The sequence below is a fragment of the Ambystoma mexicanum genome, chromosome 4p (assembly GCF_040938575.1).
Source record: "Ambystoma mexicanum isolate Mex_15411 chromosome 4p, UKY_AmexF1_1, whole genome shotgun sequence".
Taxonomy (NCBI): domain Eukaryota; kingdom Metazoa; phylum Chordata; class Amphibia; order Caudata; family Ambystomatidae; genus Ambystoma; species Ambystoma mexicanum.
Genome location: NC_090927.1, coordinates 918,813,116 through 918,827,500, shown reverse-complemented (window position 1 = coordinate 918,827,500; position 14,385 = coordinate 918,813,116).

The following is a 14,385-nucleotide window of genomic DNA, read 5'->3' as shown; positions in this document are numbered from 1 at the left end:
TTGGGAGGTGGTTGTTGGAGCACTCCAAGGTTTATGGATTAACGTTTCCAATAAAGGTTTTTTTATATTATGTTTGTGTTTAAGGTGCAGAGGAGGAAAAGTGGATGTGGCACAAGCCCACTAACACATATAAGTAAACAAGAAAAGAGGATCCACGATTGGAACCCTCCCGCTCCCTGCGCACAATAATAGTCCGTCAAATAGACGGTTATCAATATTCGAATAATTCAAAAACATAGTTTCTAATACAAGTTTCAACAATAATGAATTTCAAAATAACACACGGGTGTATGTTACATGGATAATTTAATGTGAACAGAAAATGAGTCCTCTTCTGTAATGCAGAATCAATGTCCAAAGCAAACAGCTTGTGTTGGCAGTTCCATCTTTGCCTGTGTCAAGTTCAATTAAAATGGCTGACGCATATCGAGTTACAACAACTCGTCTTCTTGAGCCTTAGTTGAACTGTTAAATTTCAATACAGAAAGAATAGATAAAAATAGAGACAGAATCTGTCAATATTTTGCCATATAGTCACTAGTTGAATAATCATTACATAACAGATGCAGAAATATATCTAAGGCAGAGAATATTTGGTCATCAGCATCTAAAATGCTTATCGACCGATAGTTCCTAGGCTCTAAGCGACTACCCTGCTTCAAAATAGGTATAATATACGCTGTTTCCCACCTCTCCAGTAACTGTCGCCTCACTAATATCTAGTTAAACAGATAATATAAAACAGATGCCCATGGATCAACGTCTACCTTGAATAATATATTTGAAAGCTGATTTGGACCAGCTGCCCGTGAGGTACTAGCCTTTCGGATAGCTAGCGCTATATCTTCCTTGCCAAACTTTACTTGCCATTCAGCTCCCAAACAAATATTGAAATTGGTGGGACTATCTATGGACTCTGCACATAATTCACCAAAGTAAGTTAACCAAACTTCTTCAGGTACAGGATTTATTTGTTTATAATCTGGCTCACTTCCATTCTATGAATCAGTTCCCAAAGGTTTATGTCCAACTTTTTTGTAATTGCCCCAAGCATGTTTTCTCTATCCTGTTTGATTAGAGAACATCTATAATGTCTCATCCAATTTGGATATGCGTGCTTAATATTTTTTTATTAAAGCCCACGTGTTATTCAACTGTTCATCATGGTTTTTAACTCTCTAATTTCCTTACAAAGATCTCGTTTTGTAACACAAACTAGGCTATCATAAACATGACTATGACCAGTTTTTAAAAAATGTTGTTCCATAAACATGTGCTGTCACATACCACATTGCAATAAGTCCAGTGAGAACAAGTTTAGTATATATTGTTCTGTGGTCAGTGCTACTTTTGCAGACACGTGTTTCAAGGCAAAGTTAGAAATCTTGCTGGACTGTAGTTCCACTTGAATAAGAGTATGATGAGAAGACTACAATTGCAATATTTCTGCAGCTTAAGGTCATGGCAGTCGCCACCTTCGTAACCAAGCTGCACGTTAGGCCCTTCACAGAATGTCTTTGGAATATAAACTTCCATGTCATTCTTGTATTCAGTACTACCTGATAAAAGTTAGCGGTTCCGCAGATCTCTATTTCAATAACTCTTTATGAGTCAGCACGCCCTACCCAGGATATCCCACCTCAGTTCACTATGATCAGTTTTTGCCCTATTCCCTAAGCTGAATCTTCCATTCAAAGGCAATATATTTTCGGTGTTATCATTAATGTATCTGTAGAAGTGTTCTAATTTAAAGTGTTCCACTTCCACAGTTCAGAGGTGAAATCATGATCAGACCGCAAATTGTGAGTTAAAATTTGTATATTACCATCATTCAATCTTACTCTTGAGCCAGATGCATTTGTTAGTAAATCCGTAGGCCTGCCCATTATTATGGGTTTTAGGCAGGAATCAAAGTTAATGGATAATATAGCCGGTCCAAAAGCACAGCGAGTAGAGCGCTTGCTTTGACATCTGTGCAGGTCCTGTTGATGCTGGTTCGAATCCTGACAGGGCCAAATTCAGCCTTTCATCCTTCCGAGGTTGATAAATGAGCACCACACACTGTGGGTAATAATAAGCAGTGCTCAGATGCCTGAGGGTTCTTAGTGCTATATAAATTCTAAATTATTATTATTATTATAACATACGATGATTGTTGAATTTAGAAGGACTAACAGTTAGATTGACACACAATGAAAAAGATTCTGAAATACAAAGATATAATCCAATACGGAAGAGGAAGCACCTCTATGCCACAATACCTCATAGGCATGTCTACCTTGACATTTCCATTCAATTGTCAAAAATATCTGCCAAAACACACCACCTATTTCCAGTCTCAATTTTCTCCTCATTCGGCTTCAAATGATTGCATGGAATAGATTGGCCCTACACTGCATTTTCCCATTACAAAAGAATTCAGGTCTCCCCCGTCCAGAACAATGTCACCACATCCAGGGGGAGCTTTCCATTCCAGTATCACCCTATACAGCGGCTCCAAAAACAAGTCTAGCAGAGAAATACCCTTACACCAATAAATATCGACGATTAAATCGATGCGTCAGATTGGGAGTCAATGGAAACACATAAGGAACCCCTGACGTTCACCTCAACTCTTTCAACTTTCAGGCCAATGGGATTTTTTTCTGTGGTTAATAACCCCCCAAAAATGGGGTCTAACCCCCTTTTTCTGCTAATTGGTCAAAACAGCATAGCCATACATTACAGGCGACTTGACTTCCGAATTAGTATGATGTCATGTTTTCTGAAATGACTGCCAATTTTGGGATTTCCACAAAGATGGGCAAAACCATGGGAATTCCAAGAAACATATTTCAAGATAAATGTATCCTATATTGGGTCACCCCCTCCGGTAGTCCTTTGCTCAGCCGTGCACCAGGAACCCATGACTAATCAGCAGTACCAAGTGAAGTGCTAAAATTAGTAAGCAGGACTTGTCGCTTTAGCACCCCTCGACCATCTACTCAATGCGCATATCATCATACATCCCCCCAAATTGGATTTGTACTGAGAGGCCGTAGGCATTACAATTTTGGCATCATCTGATGTAATTTCATAGCCTAATAGCCACAGCTGTCACAAGGATCTCTGCCCAAGGGAGCCTGAAAGAGGTCCCTTTCATATAGACATTTGTTTGTGTTTTATCAGGAACATCCACAACGTTGGATATAGGTGAGATTTATGGTAATTGACCTAGAGCATATTAACCCCAGTCAAGACAAGACTGTTCACACTCGACATTCAAGGAGTCGAAGATAGAGACTATCTTGAACTCAAGCATCAGAAGATTATTTCTTTCCCACTCAGGTGGATTGTTCAAAATACCAACTTTATTCCAGAACAAGCTAGTCAGCTTGTATGTGTTGAAAATTAGGAAAGCGAATGATTCAACTTAGCCCTGATGAAAACCTGTGAGAGGTTGAAACACGTGTTGGCTTTTTTCTTTTGTATATGCAGCTAGCAATAACAGAGTTTTCTTTTGTACGTTTAGTTAGAAACAACATGTTGTAAGTGTTAGTTTAATGAAATCTTAAAAAACGTTTATTGAAATTTGTATTGAATACTGATTGGGTTATTACAATACAATTGTTGTTTGAATTATAAACTTTTTGAAATTGAAGATATTGGGCCTCATTACACGGAAGGCGGTAATCCAGGGTGCTATTAGCACCCTGGACCATGCCGGTAAATTACCGGCACCGCCTTGGCGGAAAGGGGATTTACCGCCCCATTCCAAGGTTGGAGGGGCGGTAAATCCCCCTTCCGCCATTGCCCTTCCCCATTCCCATTTCTGCCCCATAGGGCTCTATGGGAATGGGGAAGGCGCTAATTACGGCACCGCAATTTTGCGGTGCCGTAATTAGCTCCGAGGTCCCTTAGCGGGTTGGTACTTAACGCCTGCAAGAAGCAGGCGTTAATTCCTCCAACCCGCAAAGGGACCTCGTAGTACGGCGGTAAGGGTTAACGGTCACCGTTGCCATTAACGGTGACCGTTAACCCTTACCGCCGTCCGTGTAATGAGGCCCATTATGTGGGTTTGGCACTGGAGCTGGATCTTCTTGACCTAATGCAACTTTTCAAGACTCTGAGGTGGAGGTGGTTTGATCCTGTGTGCTTTCCAGCTTGCCAACCACACTGATTTAAAATTGTAGATTCACATATCATACTAGGTGGTGTAGCTCAGACTACAGTGAAACCTCATTTGAGACTCAATAGTAGCCACCATGGTTTCGAGTTCATTCAGAATAGCTTCATAGACCAATCTGGAGGGCATAGATAAAGAGACCACATTTGTACGCTGTGCATCACAGAATTCCAATGATTCCAAGTCCCTACTTAAAATGGAGTGTAAATTAGGTACTTTAAAGAATAATAACAAGCCATTACATCTATTTACCACTGCTATGTCCTCATCATATAGTAATCACACCAGTCTAAGGGCTCTATCACAGGTTTGAAGGTATCCCGGCAGTAAATGTGCCGGGATACCGCCAATACAAATAGCGTTACCGCAACTCAGTCCAGTGCTATTAGCGCCGGATCCCAAGTTGCGGGGGTGGTAAATCCCCATCTCCAATTGTACAAATGGGCGAAAGTGGCAAGATTTACCTTGAACAAAAAGCTGGAGGTAAATCCCCCACTTTCCGCCCAAACCCGGGATTGGGCGGAGCGGCAATTCAGCAGTAATAGCATTACTGCTGCATTTTACTGCTCCGTACAACTCCTGATGACCTAAGTCTCTTAAAGGACCTATAAGAAAAATGTTGGGAACTTCACACATTTATCCCAACTTGACTCGCTTCTGACATAGGTCTATTTAAAGACGACTTTAGAGAGCATTCCTGTACCACATGACCATTGCTCTCCGGAACATGCCCAGTTCCTCTCAAAACACTGAAAGGTCGTTTTGACCCACTTCAGGCCAAATCCCAGCATTTTGGATTTTCCATACTCGTGGTGCTTCCGACTGAAGACAAACCCTTCGCCTGAAGGGCACATAGTTCAAACTCGAGGAAGAGGGACTCCCCTCCCCTGAGGGATGTGGACACCTTGTGCTCATAGATGCAAACGCTGCAGTCCTTACAGTATGATTGTTATTAAAAGTAGACCATCCCACAGTCACAGGAGTGTTTGAAGAAATGCCACCTACTAGGCCTGAGGGATTCTCCTCTGATGAGGTATGGCAGGCCACGGTTGTCTTGTTACACTGCTAAACATCAGAGATACATTCAACTTCAACTGCAGATCCCTCCTCCTCGTGTGCCATAAGTCGTTCCTTTTTACTGTTGCCACTTTCCATCTTGTCAAAAATTGAGGCAAACGGAAAACGTTTCACTGATTTATCCTCAAGAAACTCCAGGTTCCTGAGGAATTACGGGAGGATTTCCACTGCTTCTTTTTACTCTTCTGATTTTTTTCTTTGCACTTTCTCCCTAGTAAGGGTAAAACCATTGCCAGGGACCTGTATTTTGTCAGATAAACACATTGGCTCCTGGTGCCCGGAAAGCTCTAACGACTCTCCACATCTGTCATACAAAACGCTATTACATTCACCTCTGGTATATCACTAGGGGGTGTGGGGGGGTAACACCAGTCATGGGATCTACCACCTGAGCATCTAGAACTACCACATCAGTTGATTCTTCCCTTTGTCGGTGGGCTTTATCAAAATGTCCATATTTTCTTTCATCATAATCAACAAAGTCGTATGTTCTGCCATTTCAAGTTATATATTTTCATACAACTTGAAGAAAGGTGATAGGGCACAGTTCAATGCAAACAAAGCACAATTGTCTTTTTAGTCTTATTCATCTGCAGCCTGAAAATTCACCCTGCTCCTGCCTTACAAGGGGACGGAGAGAATAAAACATTATTACTAACATACTCTTGGTCTTCAAACATAGGGAGCGTATGCAAGCAGGACTCTGAAAGACCATCAGTGCTCCCCCCAACCCTTTACCCCCATCTCTGTGCCCGGGGGAAAACTGTGTGGTTTTTGGCACGTTCCTACCTTGATCTCGGGGCTTCCTCTTCTTTACCGGGATAACAGGTTGATCATTCCCGTCGACACCAGTAGACGCCGGCAGGGGTAAGGCTTGTGCTGGAACCATCAATGCTTTTTCGCCGTTCTGTGAAAGAGGCAGGGCTGGCTGCTTGCCTAAATTTGCCTTCCTGATCAGTACAAGTGAACACTGTAGCCATAGGCTGACCTCACCCGGACTGCCCAGACTGCGCTGTGCACTCTACTTCCTGTACTCCGCTCTTGGTGCTCTGCGCCTGACTGCAGGCTTATGGGGGAGAAAACACAAAGCTACCATTCATTTCACTGATCACACTGTTCTCCAGTAAAACACGAGCAGGAACCCTCTCTCTTTTCTCCTCTGCTTCATTCTCGGAGCTCCGCGCCTGACTGCAGTTCTTATGGGGGGAGAAAACAAGCAGCTTCCGTTAATTTCACTGCTCACACTGTTCATTAGTAAAACACGAGTAGGCACTCTCTCTGTTTTCTCCTTGTCTACGCTCTCGGCGCTCCATCCCTGACTGCAGGCTTTATGGGGGGAGAAATCACACAGCTGCCATTGATTTCACTGCTCACACTGTTCACCAGTGAAACACAAGTAGGCACCCTTGCTGTTTTCTCCTCTGCTACGCAGGGGAAATCATTACTGGAACATTCATACTTGTCCCATTAATAAACAAGTGTCGAAGAAGAGGGAGAATCATTATTGGAACATTCATGCTCGTTCCAGTAAGGGTCGAGCAGAGAAAATACCCAGTGACAATCATTATTGTAGCACTCCTACTCATCCCAGTAAGACACAAGTGTTGGTGAAGAGGGAGCATAATTACTGGAACCCTCATACTCATCCCAAAAAAAGACAAGTCGTGGAAAAGAGTGGAAATGCCTACTGGAACACTCATATTTGTCCCAATAAGAACCAAGTGAATGGCAAGAGTGAAAAGTATCACTGTAACCCTCATACTCATCCCAGTAACTACCAAGTGAAGGAGAAGAGTGAGAACTATCACTGTAATCCTCATACTCATCCCAGTAACTACCAAGTGAAAGAGAAGAGTGAGAACTATCACTGTAATCCTCATACTCATCCCAGTAACTACCAAGTGAAGGAGAAGAGTGAGAGGTATTACTGGAAACCTCACACTCATTCCAGTAACTTTCAAGTGTTGGAAATGATTGAGAATCATTACTGGAAAACTCATACTCATACTAGTAACTACCAGGTGTTGGAAAGGAGTGAGAATCATTACTGGAACACTCATACTTGTCCCAGTAATTAACAAGTGTTGGAAAGGAGTGAGAATTATTATTGGAACAGTCCTACGTGGCCAAACCAGGAGAAAGATTGGACATTGAGTAGAGAAAAGGTCTCACGTTTTATGAACAAGGAAAGAACAGATTTGCACCAGGAAAGAGGGGAACAGAAACATCAAAGGTCACAAGAGAGAAGAATGAAACAGAAAAGGGAAACCAGCAAGAAAAAGAAACTGTTTGAAAAGTTTAAAAACCCAATATCTGAACTACAATTTGAGAAAAGTAATTACCAATAACTGCTGATGAATACTTTACTAAAGTGAACTTGCTGAGAAGCATCTCAAAAGAGAAGGGAGTCATTCTCCTGTGCCTTAGATGTGTTGAAAGTGGCAGGGATGGATTAGAACAGTTTGGACAGAGGACAGATCTTCCTCTTGACAACTGACAAGCACCCTAGTTAGTTTTTATTAGGTAGGAAAACCTCATAGTTTAGGGGAAGTCAAGAGTTTTCACTTTTCTTTTAATTTAATAAAGCATATCTAAACACGGAATATTGGAGTCCTTGTCGTTCTTCTGACCGGCCACCCCACTTCCCCCAGAGAGTTAACCTCACACTAGACAACTGAGTGAGGTGCAGTGACTTGTGTATCTGTTTAGAAATATCCAACATAATACATGCGCATGAACTACCTGGCATTTAAGAAGCAGGGTAACAGGCTATCAATCTGCTCTGAACCTTCCAACAGGATCCAATCAATGTTGTGATGCAGGGCAATAAAAAGTATCTACTGACCTGACATATTTTCTTGACCCACCATTTAATTTCAAGTTGGCAAGTTTTAAACAGTATGTGTGTGTAAGGATGAAGGTGATTGTCATTCATGAGAGATGTGCTAGCCATGAGTAAGGATGCACCAAGAGATGGTATGTTATGTTATGTTATGCTATGCTATGCTATGTTATGCTATGTTATGTTATGTTATGTTATGCTATGTTATTGGGACACCACTGCCATTTTTCATGGTCTTCAGGCACTCGGGCAGATCAGACAGGAAGCGGGTTGGGAGGGTTATTCGGGTAGAGATGAAAAAGCTCAAGAGAGATTTGATGTGCTGTTGGTAGCTTCAGTTTGGAAAAAAATGGTCGCCGTGTGCTGGTATGAGTTTGGTAGAATGGCATTTGTGTGTTATATGCAGGTGTTGGGTGTTATGGAGAGATGAAAGAGTGTTTGTAGTTTCAGTGTTTGGTGTCTCAGGTTGTGTGGGGTCAGATTTGTAATGGGTGGTGGATGTGCTGAGTGTTATATTTTAGAGAGTTAGAGAGTTATTAGTAGAGTTGGTTGGGGCTTTTTGGGTTTGATGGGATGGGTTTCCCTTTCATTTAGTCTTGTTCCGTGTATGTTCGTGGTTGGTATTTGAGTGGTCCATTCTCGTGGAGTTCTCTTGCATTGTGGTGGGTGGATTTTTTGACACTCAGAAGTTTTCTTCAGCTCAGAGTGTTAAAGAGCCATGTTTTTAATGGTTCAAACCTGGATAGGACTGGAAGACAGAACCAAAGATCAGCGATCAAGAACGCAGTGTGGGACTCCACCACTGCATAGATATTTATCAAACAGTGCACACACATTCTCCACAACCCCTGAAACTAGTTCAGGCTGCACAAAGGTGAGCTTCCAGGGTGTGAAAAAATGTAAGAGGCTTAGAGATAGACACCTCCCCCAAATTTTCTTGCTATATGCATTGCTGTCCCCACGAGAATTCAGCGGGCCATAGCAAACCAGATGGCTGATGCCTGTGTTCTAAACACATGCTAACTGGATAGTGATGACAATCCATTGTAAGTTTGGCTTGGCAAGCAGTAATGTCGCCATTTGAATGTTTTTGTTCAAATAGCTGTGCTGCTGGTGCTATTGCCTCGCGCGATAGGATACGCCTCAATGGAACATCATTGAGAGAGCTTAATTTCATCAAAATGGATGAGTGTCTTATCACGAAGATTACGCAGGAAGAAACACCAGCCCTAACACTTCGATGATCACACAACAGAATTCTCAGATGATGAAAATGTGTGTGCGAGCCAGCTAAAGTCATTCGGATGGAGTGGTATAGAGAAAAAGTGGTGAAAACCTTGACTCTGACAGTAGTGGTTAAGTGCATCGCAAATGTAAACCTTTAGTTCACATTCATTCTTAATCTATTTTGCTCTCCTATCAAGTAGAGGCACTCTCTGAGTCCTAGTACTAGACTAAGAATTTGAAGGTTCTGCATCAATTTATTTGGCTTTATGAACCAATGGACCCACTCTCCTAGTCCAACTATCATGCTTAGAAACTTTAGGTTCTAACATGTTATTTTGCTGTACAAACCAGCGGGCCACTAAAGCATTCTTTTGAGCTCTCCCAGTGTACCATGACCCCCCTTTTATGAGCCTCTTGCCCAGAGGATGGGGGTACCGGAGCATGTGTTTCTCCATGTCATTCACTGCTAGTTCGTCTTCCAGCATACTCAGACTGACAGTGATCAGGAATTGCACGCAGCATGTGTGTACATTCCTCATCATTCTGTCCATCGCAAATGTCACTACATCGTGAATGGTACCGCCACCAACAGGAGAGAGGCTGAACTGCTAATGGAGGTAAAGTGGCCACCAGTATCAAACTCTGATAAAGAGGTTAACAAGTAGTCTAACTCCTCATCTTTCCCCCCGAACTCCTTCCAGATAGATAATAGGACATATTGCTTAAAGTCTCTAAGTGCAAAACACAAATATGCCTAAGGTGCCTAATGTATTTAAGGTGTCAATGTGCAAAACACAAAACAATTGACAAAGACAATTTTTTTTAAACACACTGATATAAGGCAAGGTGACTGAGCACAACACAGGCTGACTATTCAAGTTCATACATCAAGTTTTCTTTACTAAAGCAGGAAAGAAAAATTGTTGGGAAACAGTTTTAGTGTTTTACATTTTTGGGGTGAAACTAAGGGAAGTGCCAAAGTACAAGAGGAACTTGATTATTTTCATTTTTTTTTAAAAGGAATTAAGGCTAAAGAAGGAAAATTAGAGAGAAGCCTGAAGAACACACATAGACAAAAGGGGATAAAAGATGGATCAAGAAAGACCAAAACCAATACCAAGAAGTAACACATGCCTCTGAAACAAGCCCAAACTCTCCTAAAGCCTCCAAAAGCCTGTCAAAAATGCCAAAAAATCATCAATTTGTAAGTCTGCCCTAACAACTCCCAACACAAAAGCGAAACAAAGCTTGCAAAGGAAGCAGGAAACATGCAGGTCCTTTTAAAGGTCCTCAAACATGTTTTAGAATCGCTCAGGTCTTCTGACTGGTTGATTGACCTCCGATCTCGAGTTTCAGGGTTAGAACGCTAGGAAATACCGCTGGATTCCCATGTGGTAAGTTAAATCAGCCCATAACAGCTTGCCTTTCCAGTTGGGCAATATTATCCAGAATAAACCACATTGCAGTAATCACACACACCTTGTCAGTTGTGTAGTATAAGCTCGCCACCCCCTTTTGTAGAGCCATCTGAAGCAGTTCTGATGTGTGCCTCTTTCAATTACTGCTGCTCTGGTTTTACAGGCTGGAGTCTTAAGCCATGTTCGTTCGGGATCAGAGTTCCCTGCAAGAAGGAGCGGAGGTGGGTATGCGTGATTGTTGTTCTGTGTGCACAGGTTGCGTTCTACCCAGGGTTTTCAGAGGTCACAGTTTTTAAAAAAGAAATTTAAGGGGACGAAGATGAAGGGGTAAAATGTACTTTCTCCCTGATCCCAGCATGCACTGGTTGAGTGGACACCAGGTCATGTCCCACAGATCTGCAGCTGGGTTAAGGGATGATTTTGAGGCTACATGGATCACAAATACTGTGTGCCAGGAGGGTCACAGCTGCGAAGACACTGCTCTATGTTCATGTACTGACTTGTAGTATGCAGCAGGATTGTATACCCCTGTACTGGATTCTGGCCATTTTGGGATTGATGTGTGCAATGGTGGTAAAGGGTCAGCCAGAGAGTAACGGACGTTGAATGCGTGATGACATCACTACATCTTCTCAGTGCCTGGATCCCCAATTGACTGCCATAAAAGCAGCATTGGTCAGATCTGAAATGTGTTACTTTCTGTGAAACCTGGGGTAGCAACTGGAGGAGCTAGGCTGCTGGTGATAATGCATATTCCCGCAATGCCAGATGGTTGAGGAGATGGCCTGCTGGAGGAGGAAAGCCAGGCATGGACTTTGATTGGATAGTTCCTGGCCACTGTATCTTACCTGGGTACTGGGGAGGTACTTGTGTGAATCAGGGCATAATTGTGGCAAGGGTATTGTAGGGTATGGATTGGAATATGTTTGAACATGTTTCCATGGGTATGGATGTTTAAATTACCAATCTGCAGATGGGTTGGTTAGGGTAAGTATGGCAGTCAGAAACTCTAGGCATTTTTCGGGGCCAACTTGCTATTTGTGCTGCTGGATTCCTTCTTTTGAATCGCATGAGGCAGCATTGCCTATCTTTACCGAGGACTCTGGATAGTTCTGAATGGGATATGTGAATGGTCTCACTGTTGAAAGGTATGTTGTCATTTTCCTCATAAATTGGATGCCAGTCTGTTGCTACACCGACCTTGCACTGAGTTTTCATGAATACATAATTTGTGTTTACTGATTGGACGATGGGGGTCATTACAAGTTAGGAGGTAACCATGCCGCTATTAGCGGCATCGCTACCCCCTTACCGGGTACCAGGTCCGGGTTCTTTGAATGAGGAATTACCGTGCCATTCCGACCTTGGAGGGCCCGGTAATTCCTCATTCAAGGAACCCATCCCCATTCCCATTCGAGCCCCCATAGGGCTCAAATGTAATGGGGAGGGTGCTAACAATGGGCCCATTAATAACAGGCCCGTTGTTAGCACCCTGGTCAGCTCACGGGACCCGCTAAGGGCGCCTGGTAAAACTAGGTCTCCTTAGCGTGTTCCCGCAAGCAGCTCGTAATGAGGCGGTAAGGGGTTGACGGCTCCGGCACCTTTACGGGCACTGTTAAACCCTTACCGCCTCACTCGTAATGACCCCCAATGTCTTGATCATGGTGCTGCAGGGTGACGTTGTATTTTTACCTATAAATTACTGTCTCGGATGATCCAATTAAACACACCCTGGTAACACCTACGTCCTTTGATGCCATTCCACTCTGGGGAATATTTTTGAAACAGCCAGCCAGATCTGTATAGTAGCTTGAGCTAATGGTGGTTTAGAACACACGTTACAGATGGACAGAGTGTCCTGGGAGCTTTTGTATGTATAGTCTGTTGCTTGGGACTAATGACTAAGCATTCATGGGCATTTTTATAATGGTGTTTGCCAATTATGGTTGCAAACAGTCTCTGACGTGTCTGGAGCTTAATGCCCTGCTCATGGCATGTGCATTGGCGCTGAGGGGAGAAGGGCGTGGGTTGCATCTACATAGTTAGGGGTGTTTTTGTTGGTCTCTGGAGAGACCTGTTTTCTCTTGCTTGTCCTGACTAGACACAACAGCCATGGTCATCCCACAGTCACTGCATCACGGTTTTCAAAACAGCCAGGGTCATCCCTCTAATAAAAAAGCAAGGGATGGCCCCGAACCAACGGGCAAACTTTTTCCCTGTGTCTCTCCTTCGGCACTACTTTAAAGTGCTTTAAGGGTTGTGTCTAGCTGTCTTACTAATTTCTTAGATATCTACAATGTTCAAGACACCCTAACAAGCACGTTCCCACTCCTGTCACTCAGCGGAAACTGCTCTCATGAATGTGTCCAACTTCATTGCCTCTGCTAAGCACTCCAACCTATCCTCTGTCCTAATTCTCCTTGACCTGTCTGCTGCCCTTAACAAAGTTGATCACTCTTATCTCCTTAATACTCTCTTTCTTCTTGGGATTTGCGATCAAGCCCTTGCCTGGAATGATCCTATCTTGCACCTTGCAAATTCTCTGTCTCCTTGAGCAACAACACCTCTCAACTCACTCCACTAACTGTTGGTGCTCCACAAGACGCCGTCTTGGGTATTTTCCTCTTTACACTCTATAACTCTGTTCTTTGGGTACTAATCTCCTGCTGTGGGTTCTTGTACCAACTCTTTGCCGACAACACCCAAATCTTCTTCTTTACTGAACTCTCCTCTGATCTCTCTATCAAAATTACCAACTGCCTCTTCCCCATTAAATATTGCATGGCTTTGCACTCTGATGTTAAACTGTACTGAAACAGATGTGCTCTTCTTCCCTGCCAAAATCTCTCTCTCATGTCTTCTTCTGCCTATCCAGTTCCCACCTCACACTGTCCCCAACTCATCTACATCTAGAAACCTCAGCATCATCTATGGCCCTTCTCACACCTTCAATAGTTTCATCTCCAGAGCTGCAACATCCGCTGGCCCCAACCTCCTAAATATTAGGAGAATCTGACACCTTCTTCCTTTCAACACCACAAAGTAGCTCTTAACCACTGTTGTCTTCTCTAAACTGGACTTCTGTGCCAGCAACCTCTTTGGTCTCCCCAACTATGCTTGCTGTCCTCTCGACAAGATCATTATCTTTACTACGAGGACTGTAGAGGAGGTGCCAAGCTCAATTCTCACTCCAAATGCCCATTTTGAAGTACCAGGAACGTTCACGCCAAAATATGTGACGTATGATGAACAAATAAACCAGCAGAGAGCCGCAGTGGGGCTCTGTCCAGTACCTATCCGAAGATCAGCACCTGTTGAAGTACCAACACCTAAGAAAACCCGAACAGTAAGGTACCCATTGAGAAAACCATCGACAAGTGAGACAGAATGACGATACCTGAAGAAGCTAATAAGATGCTGAAGGAAGACGAAAGATGATGTCAAAAGAGCCCGGACTGACTTACATATAGAAGATATGATGACCTATGAATGATGAAAAGAGACGAAACACCATGGATAAGTGACATCCTGAGCCTAAAGTGAAATAAGTGATGTCAAGATGTCAGAAATTATGCCATATGCACGATGAAGATATTCAGTTAGTTTAAATGTGTACATATGCAAAGTAACCGCAAGAAGCACAGAAATCGTGAGGC